This window comes from Protopterus annectens, chromosome 12.part0 (assembly GCF_019279795.1).
Source record: "Protopterus annectens isolate FY-2018-M chromosome 12.part0, PAN1.0, whole genome shotgun sequence".
Taxonomy (NCBI): Eukaryota; Metazoa; Chordata; order Ceratodontiformes; family Protopteridae; genus Protopterus; species Protopterus annectens.
This window is the reverse complement of record NC_056746.1, coordinates 642,337,396-642,353,510: the sequence shown is the minus strand read 5'-3', so window position 1 is coordinate 642,353,510 and position 16,115 is coordinate 642,337,396. Positions and strand designations below refer to the sequence as shown.

The window sequence follows — 16,115 nt, the reverse complement described above, 5'->3', positions numbered from 1 at the left end:
GTAAAATTTTCGGCCTGTCAGAGATCCTTTCAAAGAAGCCAGAAGGATGCTAAAAATATCTGGTTTCGTAAAACACATTAGTCTCTAGGAACAGTATGACAGAGAATCCCATGGTAGAGGAAGTTTATCTTCTAACCATTGCCAAAGAGGAACAGGTAGTCCACACCAGTAAGGTTTCTGAAGAGCCTTTCAAGGGTTCCATTGTTATAACCCTGAATAGTTGCCCAACCATCCTAGTCTAGATGCAGTTGCGATATATCTTTCCCTGTATCCATCCTTGTGGTTGGCTATCATGCATGATAAATGTACCAGGGAAATCACCATCCAGAGACTACTCCATATCATTTTTAAAATTGTGCAAACCCCCACCATTCCTTCCACCCTTAATACAACATGATCATAGGATAGTGGCTCAAAAGGAGGTGTGCGGTCTCCTAAGGCAAAGATCCATCCCTAGCAGTCCCACCAGACCAGAGAGGGTCCAGTGTTTCATCTTAATTCTTCTTGGTGCCCAGAAGGACCACAGACCGATTCTGGACCTCAGTCATCTGATACAGTATGAAAAGAAAAATTCCGTTTGGACAGTCACACATCAACATAGTGAAGCCATCTAGATTTTTATGCTTTTATGTAGGAGCTAGTCATTATCAGTTCAGAGCCCAGCCCTTCAGATTCACCTCAACTTGGTTGGTTTCCAGATTTATGGCTCCAGTCACAGTTCACATGCATCTGTTAGAGATAAAAATATTTCCGCTATGCAGACGGCTATCTCATCACTGTTCTTACTGTGGGAAGACTCATTATGGCAAGGCAATATTTGCTTCAACTGTGTCTATCCCTGGGGATTATGGTCATCCTTGCAAAATCACAACTAGAACACTTCCAGTCCCTTGCATTCATTGGCTGCTGGTTGAATACAGTAAACCAGTGAGACAGACTAACTCCAGAAATAATTACTACCACAGTACAAAGCATTCTTGGATTTGTCACACAACCCATCAAATGTTGCATTGGCAGTTCTCAAAGTACAAGGCTTCATGACAGCTTCCATTCAGACAGTACAACATGCTAGGCTAAACATGAGAGTTTTGCAGTGCACTCTTAGAAGTTAGTGGAATCAAGCAATGCAGACAATGACATAAACTATAAAGCTTTCAAAAGTTTGTCTGAACCCCTTGCTCTGGTAGTCAAAACTGCATAATCTCAATTCAGGAACTTCTTTCATCCAGCCTTTCCTACTACCACAATCACTACAGATGCATCCTTACCTGGTGGTCATTATCTAAACATGATGGTCCAAACGACATGAACTACACAAGAGGCCAAATTGTACATAATCTAGGAGGTGAAAGCAGTCCTCCTAGTGTTGCTGGCATTTCAGGACTTGCTCCTCCCAAGGTGTGGGGTCTATTCACTCACACAACATGGCAGTGGTATGGTATATAAACAAGCAGTGTGGAACTTGATCTTACCCCTCTGCAGAGGAGCTAAGAGTATTCAGGGAATGGGATGTAACTTCACATTGCTTTCAGCTAGCAAAGCACATCCCAGGGACTTCCAGCATGATTGAGAACAAGTTGAGCAGACAAATTCTGCTCCCACACAAATGGTCTCTCTGATTCAGTAGCATTCAAGATATGCCACAAGTAGGGCAAGATAACTATGAGTCACCATTAAATACCAAATGAGATATTTTTTTCCTCCATCATTCCCTATAATAGGGACATTCCCTGGGGGGGACAGTCTTCCATATTTGACCCCCAGGCCTCCTGTATTCCTTTTCTCCCATACTTTGCTGTCCCTGGTAGCTACTATCTGCAATCATAGGTGCATCTTTACCCTACTACCTTGTTCCAGTAATATGTCCAAAAACCTTCTGTTGCAGTACACATTCCCATTCAATCCAGATCCACAGGCTTAATTTCCAGGCAGCATTTATATCTATGTACACATTTTACATACATACGTATATACATTCACTAAAATTATAGTGAAACTTGCATCACGCACAAATTCAAGTCATGAAGTCTTCTTTCATCTTGGGGACGTGAAGCTAGTTATTTAAACCAGCAAAAGTTTGAATTACCTCACCAAAAAAGATAACATTAGGTGGGTAATGATGCTTATAAGCACTTCCCAAACATGTTTCATTATTTTTTTTCTGCAAGGAGGAGGTTCAAAACTGGCAGCACCTCATTTCCTGTCAGTTATTTACAAACACAAACTGTGCATCAAACTTATGTAAACAGTGGGAGCTAAAATACTACCCAAATGAAATAGAGAATAAAAACCTGAAAAGGTATGAATAATGTTACAGCTCCTTCACCACAATTATCCTCTTTATTTCCATTAACCAGCATAACCGCATTACAGTACACTGTTCAACTACAGTACCTGACCAATTTCAACCATCAGGCTACCCTGTTTAAAAAAAACTAGAAAAGGAATTAACACAGTAAACTACAGTTCTGTTTTGAAAGCATATCCAAATCCCACCCACACTTTTAAATGAAATCTGTAATTTAAAGTCATACATTTAACTTAAGCGTTTTGAGAGAAGACATTGAGAACAATGCCATGCCTCAGATTTGTCAAAGTTAACAGGTGGGGAAGAAAAACCCATTCATGTAATACCATGCATTCAGGTGTGTGCGTCTTATCTTGTCATTAATTACACCTATTACATCTTACATGATGCAGGCTTCTGTCTCAATTCCTTATTACAAGTTTCCCTGAAGATACTAGTCCCTATCCAGTTAAAGTGCAAAATGCTCATGTTACCTCAAAACATACCCCTCAACTTCATTGCGTAGGAATCACGGACAAAGCAAGAAATAATGGTGGGGGAAGTCAAAGGTCCAAAGTAAGGAAACATTTTAAATATTTCTTTAATTCACTGAAAAGGTTAAGAACAGCTATTGCATTAGTATGCATTTTCTGAAAATATGGAAATGCAGAAATGGTATGTGTGGTATTACTGACTGATTGTAATCCTTAGTGATTTACAAGGAACTTAAAAGTTGTATGAGGGACAGAGTAAAAAAAGTTTGGGGCAATTGGGAAATATGCCTCAAAATTACCCAGTCTGCAAGGTGCAGTTCTGTTCAAACCTAAATATTTAGACCTGAGTACAGAAGTCCACATGCAGTATGGGAAAGCCACTGATTAAATATAAATGAATATAAAGGTTCTCTTATTTACAGACCTTCCTACTTCTGTAATTGCCCGAAACACCCCTATTATAATCTGACACTGAACCTTCTGTGTAGCAAATAATAAAATGCCATATCAATTAACACAGTACAGCAGCTCCAAAACAGGAGCAAGTGTAAAAGGCACAAGTCCAGACCTTAATTAAATCAGTACTCACACACAACTTCTTTGTTACAGAATCTGAGAGCAACAAAACCACAAGAACATGGAAAACTGTTAGATTAGATAAATGAGACTTTCTTTTATTTTGACATTTGGTAACAAATTTTAAAAATAATACACCTTTACTCAAAAAGGTCTATTTTTTACCTGCTTTGGAGGACACATGATGTCTGATAGCCAGGTAGAACAATTCTCAGAGGGGACCCCCTCCACAGAGACATGGCCAATGTGAGGACATTCATAATGATGGCAGAGTTTCACATGAACAGCAGTGATCCGAATCTTATGTTTGTCTCATTCTGTGGCAGTTTGACTGCAAAAGTGTTTGTGATTAAAATTATACTGTAAAAGTATCTAGACAAGGGTGCCACTCTTCAAGCAGAAGATTTAGGATTCTTCTCTTTAACATGTGGCACACACAGAAGTTGTGTTTGGGTATAGCATTATAATAATCTACAATGATACCAACAAATGTTTACACAGATATTTATTTGTTTAACTCTAAAATAGAGTACTAATATTGTTTCAGAAACCAGTGCTTCATTTCAAACAAAATCAAAATAAGCAGATGGCTGGGGGAAAGGGATTTAATAGCTCTGACCTGAATACACTTAATGTACCTGGTCAGCCAAATAAAAGCTTTAACAATTTCAAAGGCATTGGCAAGCAAATTAAGGACAGTGAAGCTAGCATACATAACTCATTAATCATGATTTCACAGGCTGTATAACTATGGAAAACATAACACTCAACACCTCAAGGTTGGATATAAATAAATATAGATATACAAGCTGCACAGCTCAAATAATTAAGGCTAATACTTACAAATAAAAAGCACTAACCCTGGTAGTACAAAACTCAGTTGACCTAATATCAAGAACCCTTCTTGATAGGTCCTTGCTTGAGTGTAGGTACTTAAGTATCATGTGGGAGTTCATTTTGAAGCTAAATCCAGGTGTGAGTCAGGCCTTTCCCACAGTGCACTGCCTTTGCATAGTATACAATCTAGAACTGGTTCCAGGTCCCCCAACAGCAACATCGGTCTGTTGCATGCTCACACCTGCATGAGCTTAGGCCTGTGGGTAGAAGGAGTCATGCTATTCCCTTGAACCCTGATCCTCTGAGGCGTCAGAAGATATTGAGGCCACCTTCCTGAAATGCCCAGATTCAGCCTTATCTGCATCTCCTTTGGATGACTCCCTCCCTTGGAAAAAGTCCTTAGGCTGATTAGCAGCAAATTAGAGTACCTGATAGACTTTCTAGGGAAGATGTCTTGGAACTGTGGTCTATTCCTGTTTAGAGTCACTCATTAGAGATGATGTCAGAAGGTCCTGGAAGCATCATGCTTCTATACTGCCAGTCATGAAAAAGAACGTTTCTCTCTTCAAGCCACTGTCTCAAGTCAGAAGAATTCCTTACCCCACTGTTATCTTCCTTGTGTTCTCGTTAGTCTAGTTTGATTCTCAGAAACAATGCATTTCATCACGTTGCCATCACGCAGTGAATCTAGAACACTGGACAGTGGTGACAAAAAAGAATATTCCTCATTCATGCTGGGGCTAAGGACACTGAAATGCTTCTCTCTCATGTCCACTTTGAAGACCAACTTGATCTAAAAGGCACTGAAAGAGACTGAGGATCTCCCTATTTCTGGATTCAAGTAGGAACTTTGTAAGACTTTGTCCTCCACTCCCAAATTGGCTTGCCTTATGTCCAAGTGTAGTGATCAAGAAGGACCTTTAGGTGTCAAATGATCCTGCTTCTTCTGCTACCAGTGAATTGCACCCAGGATGACAATTCCTTTGGTGGCCCAAACGTAGTTTTGACTTCTGCCTATAATTCTTGTCTGGGACATAATGAGTTCACCAAGGTTACACCAGGTTGGATAACCATTACAGTGGACCATTGAGTTGTGGCTGGGTTCACCTTCAGCCACATTATGAAGTTCATGGTTCCCCCGCTAAAGAGAACTCCACTGGTGGTGCATTTTGTACCCATTCTTGGGCACTCTCTTTATAATTTCTCCAAATCTTTTGGGTTTCTAATACCATGAAGGGAATGGACCTCATTCCTAAGTCAAAGTACAATTAAAGTTCATGAAATTAGCTGTGTTTCACTCTTTGTCTTAGAATATGATTGTATACTCTTTATTTTTATAAGACCCATTGCTGCTACTACTATTGGAACAATTTGGCTATCGGGCTTCTTCCACATTACTCTCGTTTCTGCTTGGAAATCCTGATATTTTATAACTTTGTGTCTCTCTGTACGCAGGACATTGTAGTCACTGGGTGCTGCGATTTCAGCGATCAGTGCTATTTTTGTCTTCTTTTCTTGAACCCCATGTATCCAGTTTTCTAGCATCTGTCTTTTGAACTGTTGGTAATGGATGAATCCATGTGATGTAGACTTCATCATTTTCTATGATACTTTCTGGCTCATATTTCCAGTGTTTTTCAGCCATTTCAGTACCATAATGTTTGCACAATCCCCAGTGCAGCAGTCTTCCCACATTATTATGCCTTTCAGTATACAGTCCTTCTGCCATTAGTATATCACAAACAGCAAGGAGGTGTGCGATGGTTTCCAATTCTGTTTTACAAAACCTACATTTGTCTGTTTCTCCCACATGTTCAATGGACTTTGTAAACCAGCATGTACATAGCCCACCATCTTAGGCCGCAAGTATTAAGCTTTCATCTCTTGGTTTGAATTCTCCTCTCCTTAACCATTCCTGCATTTGTTCCTGATCAACATGGGGTTCTTCCAGAAGTTTTCTATACTTGCAACTATATTTGTGCGTTTTCCACATTTCTTGGCTTTTCATCTGATCCTTCACCTTATATGCTTTCTTTTGTTTTTTTGGCACATTCAGTTACTACCTGATTTTTATCTACTTCTGATTTGATTTCCATTCCTGCTTGATGCCGATATGCTTCTGCTAGGTTAAGCAGAGAAACCAAAAAAATGTGAAAAGCCCAGCCAGCAAGTTTGTACAAATAGAGTCAACGAATAAAAATAATAAAATATACCAAGCCAAGCACAAGCTCAATAAAAACGATAGAATTTAATAAGAAAAGCAAGTATGAAGTACTTTCACAGAAGATACTGCTTCATCAGGCAATAACGTCAAACTAACTTCAGTACAACTTTTATATCAAATTACATTATGCTTAATTAACCAATTATTTAAAATCTTAAAGAAAGAATTAATTTAATACAGTTGTGCATAAAGTTAAGTTAATAACCAAATAACCACCACCGGTTCCAGGCACAAATAAATCCGGTCCAGATGAAAAGGTGCAAAAGTTTTATTCTCCTTAAAAAACACCAGCAAGTAAAAACAAGCAATAACGTTCACAGATAAAACGTTTTCGTCTTCAACTTCCTCAGTATTAACAACCATTGTTAAAAAATCCTGTCTTTTATAAGTTTTACAGTCCACATCAACGTTCAAACTACCCAATCATAACTCAGGCTGCTTAAAATAATGATTAATGCTTAAAGAAATAGATATACTTGTTTTACAATGCAAATTACTTCATATAAAATTTAAAATCCATAAATGTACTGTGTCAGTTATACAAATAACATTGGTTTACTTAATGAAAATTGTTTAAAAGTATATATGTATATATTATTGTTAAAAAAAACATTTTATTAAAATTGAATTAAATCCTGCACTAACTGCTTGATGTATAGCCCATTATGATCTTGTATGTTGCACCATCTAGTGGTGTAAATTGATATCACAGGCCATTTTTGCAGTGAACCATAACAAATTAAAAATGTGTGTATAAAAAGTGTGTATGTAAAAAGTGTTTTTTTTTTTAAATCTTGCAAGTATAAAAAGTACATTGTATTAAAAAATGTATGATCAAGTCTAATAGTTTAACAAAACCATACTTGAGGTAGTTATAAATCATAGTATTAAAGCTTTGCAGCTCTTAATTTCAACACTGGTGCTAGAGACACCATATCATTAAGTCCTGAATTTCTACTTGCATCCAATAATAATTGCCAATATAATTCCCTGTATTCAATGAGGGTTTCCCACATACCCCCCCCCCCCTAGGATTAGTGGGAACTACTTCCAACACAAAAAATTGGTAACCTGAAGTTCCACATTTCATAGAGTGTTTACATAATGCATTTTTCTCGTTGTTCACTCTAACATCATATAGGTGCTCGTAAATTCTTTGCTTGAGCTTCCTCCCACTCTTCCCAATATAAAATGAGGAACATTTCTTACAGGTAGCAATATATATAATAACTTTGGTATCACAATTGGCAAAACTATTTAAATAAAGTGTCTTATTCCTTGCTTGCAAGTAAATAGAATAACCACTCATTAAGTATGTACAATAACTACACTTGCCACATTTAAATAACCCTTTCTTTGCTTTACTGTTCCTACTTGTTGCATTGATGTTATGCCCGTTTTCTAATATGTTCTTAATGCTTCTTCCCTTACGATAGGTATAAATTAATTCATTATCAAAAATGTACTCCAAGTCTGATATTTTTGAAAAAGTATTCCACTCTTTTGTAAAGATCTTTCTTATAAGTGCTGAATGCTCATTAAAAGTGGTAATGAGTCCTGTACTATGTTGGTCAATGTGTTGTTTGTCCTGCCTCTTTGAATCTAAAGCCACTTTCTTGCCTAAAATAGGGGCAAAAGGACCATCCCTTTTGGTGTTAACTTCATCAAAAATCTTATTAAAAAATTCTTGTGAGTACCCTCTCCTGGTAAATAGTTCCCTCAAAAAGTTGACTTCCTCTAAAAATAATTCATTGTCGGATGTCATTCTGCTCAAACGGACAAGTTGCCCTTTCACCACACCCTTCTTTTGGTGTGGAGGATGGCAACTGGCATAATGTAAATAGGAGTTGGAAAACGTTTCCTTTCTATGTATGCATGATGTACAATTTCCATTATTTTTACTAATACAAATGTCCAAGTATCTCAATTCATGAGGGTCAAAGTTTTGAGTGAATCTCAAAAAGCTGGTGGTACTGTTAACATAACCCAAAAGGTTAACAAAATCCTCTTGATTGCCTTTCCAGAAAAAACACAAATCATCGAGAAACCTGGTGTACAAGACCCATTGGTCACAAAAGGGAGAATTAAGAAGAAACTTTTCTTCCCAATATGCCATTATAATGTTGGCATATGTTGGGGCACAATGTGCCCCCATGGCCACACCTTTCTCCTGCTTAAAGTACTTGCCTTGGAAGTAGATGTAATTGTGTTTTAACACAATTTCCATCAGGGTCAAGGTGTTCCTGAAATCAATGTGTGTCAATTTCTTACTGACAATTAGTGTTTCTTCAAACCAATGTAATCCCAAGTCATGTGGGATACAACCAAAAAGGTCTATAACATCCATTGTACCAAAATTTAAATTTTCACTGTATAGAGATGGCTCTACTTTCCTCAAAAAGTCCCAGGAATCTTTTAAAATATTGTTTTTACCTTCTAATATATTTTTAACTTTCTGATCAACAAATTTAGCTAGGGGCGCTGTCACTGAACCCTCAGCTGACACAATTGGTCTTAAGGGCGGATCTATACTATCTTTGTGCACCTTGGGAATGCCAAAGATGCAAGGAACCTTGGGCTTCTCAACTGTTAAATATTTATATGTGTCATTGTCAATTGAACCTTCTAAAAACATATCATGTAACAAAACCTGTATCTTCTTGTACGCTATATTAACTTCATTGATGGATACTCTAGAATATTTGTCTGTGTCGTTGAGTATATCCATCATCTTTCCTTCATATTGTATTGCTTCCATCACCACGACACCTCCACCCTAATCAGGTTTCATTACCCTCAAATCACGGTTGTCACTGATGTCCTTTAGGGTACTCATTTCTACTTGAGTTAGATTAAAATGTGTGCGTTTAACTGCTAATTGTGTTCTAATTTCATTTTCCACCTTTGACTCAAAATTTCTAAGTTGGGGGTGTATGGGAGGGTTGAATATACTCTTTCGCTTCAGATTCTCACAGTCTAAGTTAACAGTTTTCCCTTTAAAAAGTTAATAAATAAAGTTAAGTTCATATTTTAAAGAAAAAAAAACCTCATTAAGACTAGGTTTATGATGTGCCTTGAAATATAAAATCCATTTGTTTTCTTGCTTTCAGTGACATTTCTAATGTCTCCCCCTCTAATAGGTGTTCGTACATTTTCAAGTATAAAAAATTTAAAAGTATGTGTGTCATCAGTGTTATGCATATGTTTATATAAAGAATTAGTCAAAACCTTCCTTTTAATTTCTGAAATGTGACTACTAATAAGTTTCTTAAATGTTTGATTGTTTTTTCCTACATAAAATGAATCACATTGTGGACCGCGTGCTGTATGTATCAAATTAGTGCTACAACAATTTCCATATGCATAAATTTCAAAGATACTATGTCTAGTAGGATCCATAAAATTTGTCTCAGTATAATGAATTTACAAAAGACAATTGGTTACACTTATGAGTGCCCCTACGATCTGTCATTTTGTGTTCATAGGCTGGTTGTTCCTTATAGCACAATTTATTTTTCAGGGTTGCACATCTCCGATAGCTAAATGTTGGTTTTAGAGAAATATATAACACAGGGACCAGTGTTTATTAATAATGTTTTTATGTTATGATGTTCTGATCAAAATTCAAAATATATCTACAGTTATTTGATTTAATTGTTCTTTGTGTATAATTTCCTTGTTTCTGTTGGTTCTTTTTAGAAAATACTGGTGGATTGTCAGAATCACTGTTTGTTAAGACATCTTCCTTAATAACATTAGCTTTATTTGTGTCATACCCCTATTTTCAAAGTCATTAACCATTTCATCTAGTTGCTGGGCTAAACCAGTGTATTGTGTGTTTAATCTACTGAGTCTAACCATTTGATTTCTCATAATATTATCAAATGTATATGAAGGGTGCATACTATCTTGTGCTAGATGGGTACATTTTTAACCTGTTTTTTTATGTAGTATAGTTTTCACCTGTCTCTTCAAATTCTCAAGATGAATATCCAAAAAAGTCTGCATATCTATAATGTACAGTTTTCTTAAACTTTAGAAAAGTAGTAGTACCATGTAGGTAGTCAATACACTCATTCAGCTCCCCTAATGACCCTCCCCACAAGAAAAAAATGTCATCTACAAAGCGTGTTTAGAAAACAACATTCTTACTTATAGGATGTATATTAGAATGTATGTTACAATCCAGTATGAACTCATCTTCCCAGCAGTTCATGACAATATTAGCATAAGTATTTGCTACAGGTTACAGGGGTGCCCATGGCTACCCCCTGTAGACTGCTTATAATATTTGTCTTGAAATAAAAACGCGTTGTGTTCTAAAACAATGTTTAGAAGATTGCATATTAAATCTATGTTAAGGTCTTTAAGAGCTGGATGCTTTAAAACATATTTCTTAACCATATCTATACCTAACTTATTTGGAGTGCATGTAAATAAAGAATCTACATCTAAAGTGACCAAGTAACAGGTCAGTGCTGAATTGATATCAGTCCATTCAAAAAGTAGTTCCATAAATTCATTGCTGTCATTTACTATAATAGTGGTGGATGTGTTGAGGACAGCCTTAAGTTCAGATTCCAAATATTTAGAAATGGTTTCAGTAGCCCAACCATAGGCAGATACAATGGGGCGTAGTGGGGGTTCTAATAAGCTTTTGTGTATTTGGGAATACCGTAAAATATAGGAATAACAGGTATCTTAACAAACAGGTAATGGTGTAATTTCTCATCAATATATCCATCTTGCAGCAATTTAAACAAATTTTCAGCTACATGTGCACATATATTAAACACAGTATTCTTACTAATATTTTGATGATCAGCTGAGTTCAGCATATTAAACATTGAAGCAATGTATTCAGTGTTCATAATCACCACCTCCCCACCTTTATCTGCAGGTTTGATGACTGTTCTATTGTTATTTTGTAATGAAATAATAGCATCATAATCTACTTTTATTTTGCTTGGTGTTATAAAATGCATAGATATCCTGTTCAACTAATTTTTCAAACATTGAAACAACTTGGTTATAGGGTGGTATAAATGTACTACATCTAACATACTTATTAGGCATCTGCTGAACATTCATATCTTGCTATTGTAAAAAATGTGTAAATGTAGCTTCCTGACAAATATTTTAAGCCCAATAAGGTTTTAGAAATGTCTGTGCTCATCACTGGTATATACATTAAACCCTGTTAAGAAAATTTATTTCAGCTTTTGTTAAAACATAATCAGAAATATTGAAGAAAATGTTTGGATTAACAGTACCTGTGCTCAAAGTATTCATTCTATTGCATTGCTTTTCTTCCATTCTCGTCGACTTTGAGATTGTTTCCTTTTGGGAGGGATGGGATATATTTGCATTCGTTGCAATAAAAAGCTTTTGTCCTGATGGTTGTAGACATTTTCAACAGGATCTAGCGCAGAAACAATATTTGAGTCTACAATGGGTCTGCAAACTTCCTGTAGTACTGAAGAAGTAGGTAAAGTTTCAGTACTTGGCGTTCTAATGAATGCAGTTGTTTCTTTCCTTATTTCTCCCAGCAACTTTGACATCATTCCGCTTAGATGGCTCCATATCTGCTTCCTGCTTCCAGCTGTGCTTTGACTTTTTGCTCTAAAAACTGCATTTTACCTGATTTTGGCCTAGCACTCAAGTGTGGGGTCATTTATTGCACTGTTGTGATTGTGCTTCTTGTGTATCTCTGCTACCTTTAAACTACAACAAAAAGAAAAAAAAAAAAAAAATCTTGCTTTTTTCCCACTTTCTGAAAGTTAAGAAAGTTCAGTTACAGATTTGCTGTTCTGAACTGTTTGGAAGTTTCTAGAAGGCCAGTGCTTGCTTGGGCTAAAGGGAAGTCTCTGTGTTCACCAGTGGGAGTGGTAAACACTGAACAGCCTGCCTGTCCCTGGAGGAGTGGTTACTGCCTAGAAGCTGTAGTTTTATTGGCCTTTTTGGGTCAATTCTAAACTCCTTGATCTTTTCTCTCTTAAAACCCTACAACTCTCTTTTTGCGCGGTTTTGCGCACTGAGCAGCGTCGGGCAGCGCCGCCTAAACACGTTTAAACTATTCCAGGCTCCACAAAGTCTGCTCTTCACTTTTTCCCTTAGAACTGTTCAAACTCTCAAAGTAATCACTCTGTTCTCTTTCTAAAGCCCTGCACTTGCTCAGCTCTTATAAGAAAACACTAACTAACTAAAGCACTACACCCTCCTTGACTTCTCATAAGTATTAGGCTCCCGATTGGTCCTTCCTGATCAGTTCCCTTCCCTAATCTGATCAGTAAAAAAACAGTTCCCTATACTAATCTGGTATGTCCAAGGGTCAGTTTCAAGGTTGCTCTCCAGTCCAGCTGGTGAATCTGGGAATTTTGAGGCAATGTTACAATTGCCTTATGTACACAGACAACCCTCTCTTCCTTCCAACAAACTCTAATACATGTGAGAGATGCAGTTACACTGCCAAACTGGAGGCAGGACTCTCTCAACCCAAGACTGGCACAGTCAGTCAGGAGGAAAAGGTAACCACCCACACCACAAATCCAGTCTCACACAGATCTATTGCATCTGCATACCCAACACATAAACACACAAAAACATACTCGGAGGCTCTAAATAAAAATCTGCCTAAACAGCAAAGACCTCCTAAGCAGATATCCAAGCAACAGCAACCCTTCAACAATACCCATGAATCATATATCTCACAAAATCAGTGTGCCTTACAATCACAGCCCTTAAGGCCAAGCAACACACCAAATACACTTGTTATAGGGGACTCTATTGTCCGGCACACTGATGTCCCACTTACCAGACTGAACAAGGAGAAGGTCACTGTAAGCTGCCTGTCGGGTGCCAGGATCCGCCACATAATGCAAGCACTCAGGTCACTCCAAAACAAGTACAGGTATGACTCCGTCATTGTCCATGCTGGTGTGAATGACCTGAGACGTACCTCCCTGGACTACATGAAAAGAAACATAGAGGAGCTCTCTGACTATGTAGCCCAGGCTGGTATGACCTTGACCTTGAGTAGCATCTTGCCCTCACCAAGAATGATGCCACAGTATAAAGACAAAATGATCAGTTTCAACAATTGGCTAAAGTATTGGTGTCATTCAAAGGGGATCCAGTGTCAGCATGGGATGACATGCTCGACAAGCCACGTTGCTTCACTAGGGACGGCTTACACCTGTCACCCTTAGGCTTTCGTATACTGGCCAAGGCTCTTGCCACCCCCATAGTGCCTTTTTTAGGCAAGGCTCAAAGGACAAAACCACCTCCATAGACAACCCAAGGATCAAAAAACTAAAGGTAATGCTACTCAATGCCAGAAGTCTAAACCTCAAGATGCGCGCACTTGAGGCTGTCCTCAGTATGGAGAAAATCGATGTCTGTGCAGTAACAGAAACCTGGTTCAAGGCTCCTGAGAGCACCCCAGCACTACCAGGTTATAACTCATACCATGCGTTTCGGCCCCAAAACTCGGACCAAAGCACAAAAGGAGGGGGAGTATCTATATTCATCAAAGATACCTACACCTCCAGGTTAGTGGCACTGCACGAAGCATCGGAAACCATCCATGTGCAACTAACAGTGGGCAAAACTGCCTTTCAGTTTGTAGCCTGCTACAGAACACCCTCCCTATTACAGGAACCCCACTTGGCATTCCTGAGAACACTGGAGAATATGAAGGTCTCTCCAAACACTATGTTATTGGGTGACTTCAACTACCCAAACATTGACTGGGAAAACTACTCAAGCCCAAACACCCTTGCCCAACGGTTCCTTGAATTTATAAACTCAAATGCGATGGAACAACTGGTCACCACTCCTACAAGAGGGAACAACATATTGGTATTTGAATTTTGATTTCTGATGAAGGTACTCGAAAACGTACTTTTGGTATACAAGCGTTAATTAAACCCACCAGTTCTTAACCTTCCTGTGGTTACGTTTAGTTTAGTTCAGTTCAACAGAACTGTTCCTTTTATTACAATTTGTTTTCTTTGGTCTCATACCCTCATTTGGACTTCTGGAGTGAACTTCTGAGTGGTTTTTTAACAACATATTGGACCTGGTCATCACCAACATGGGGACTCTATGTTCCACACCAGAGGTAAACCCCTCATTGGTAAGATCAGACCATAAACAAATTTCCCTGGACATCCATATCCCATCCCCACCCCCAGCCAAGGAAATCACTGTAAAGAAGTTCTCAAAAGCCAACTTTGCACTTCTCAAGAATGAGGTGGAATCCTTCAAAGCTCCCGGGCCAGAGGATAATACAGCCCAATCCGCAGAATCCTTTACAAATGCATTCTATGAGCACCTGCAGGAATGCATGGATTGTGCTATCCCAAATAAAACCAAGACTCACTCCTCCAAAAACAGGAGACCGGTCTGGTGAACCCCAGCCATAAATAAGCTATATAACAGAAGGAGGAAGCTACTACATGACAGAGCAAAATCCCAAAAAGGGAAGGCATCTCTGATCAGTATTAGCAAGAAACTTCGATCCCTCATAAAATCATCAAAGGCCAGTTTCGAAAGAAAAATTGCCCTAGACACTAAAGATAATCACAAGGCCTTCTTTAGTTATGTCAGGAATATGGGTGGAAACTCCCAGATATGCTCTGAATTGAGGCATAACGGTACAAAATATACCGAACCTACAGACATAGCCAACATCCTGGCAGACAGATTCAGCGCAAACTTCTCCCCCCCCAAAGGAGCAAATGCCTATCCCAACTGAATGTAACCTCCCTGACATCACAGGTGAAAGCTGCCCTCTCCAAAGCAAAAAACACAGCATCTATGGGACCGGACGGTGTCCCAGGCTGTGTCTTACACGAGCTCCAAGAAGAACTGAACCCTCACATTAAGTCACTGTTCAAACTTAGCCTTACTACAGGATATGTACCCAAAGACTGGCGTACAGCTACAGTGGTCCCACTTCACAAAGGTGGTGCCACAACAGACCCCGGGAACTATCGCCCCATAAGCCTGACTAGTCTGGTCTGTAAAGCTATGGAGCGTATTATCATGGAACTCATAAACAAAGACATTGGGAGCCTCCAGACACTAGACCCTACCCAGTTTGGCTTTGTTAAGGGCAGATCTTGCCTCTTAAACCTTGTTGATTTCTTTGAAACTGTTACCAAAGCCATAGATGAGGGCAAGGTAGTCCACACAGCCTACCTGGACCTCACAAAAGCCTTCGGCACAATACTCCACTCGGGCATCATAAATAAGCTTGCAACCAAAAATTCCCAAAAGCTGTAGATCCAATAAAGCCTCCGCTCGGACAGTGAGGATAAACACCAGAACTTTATTCACAAGTGTGGTTAAAACAAATAGCTGAATTCAAGAAAAACATGAATAATCCAGAGTCAGGTTAAGTGTTAAATTTAATATAGGCAATGATTTCATTCAGAACCAATGACTATTAATAAACACTCTTTATATAGAGTTATCATATTTCACCAAAACCAAATTTAGCATGTGCAAAACAATACAGTGTTAAATATTAAATACAAATACAAATGCAAGTATCTAATGTGTTAAAAAGTGGCTAACGATTTTAAATATTTTGAGATGCAATTGCTGAAGGTAGGACAAATAAATTTATGCAATGAATTGTTGTAGCATATTTGATGCATACCTGGCACTGCTGTACACAATGTGAAGAAAA

General features: G+C 38.2%; 1 protein-coding gene across 2 annotated transcripts in view; it reads left to right on the top strand.

Moving 5' to 3' along the window:
- The window catches only part of LOC122816758 (probable cytosolic oligopeptidase A), a 907,285-nt gene that overhangs the window by 747,016 nt on the left and 144,154 nt on the right, over nucleotides 1-16,115 (top strand). The window lies entirely within an intron of this gene.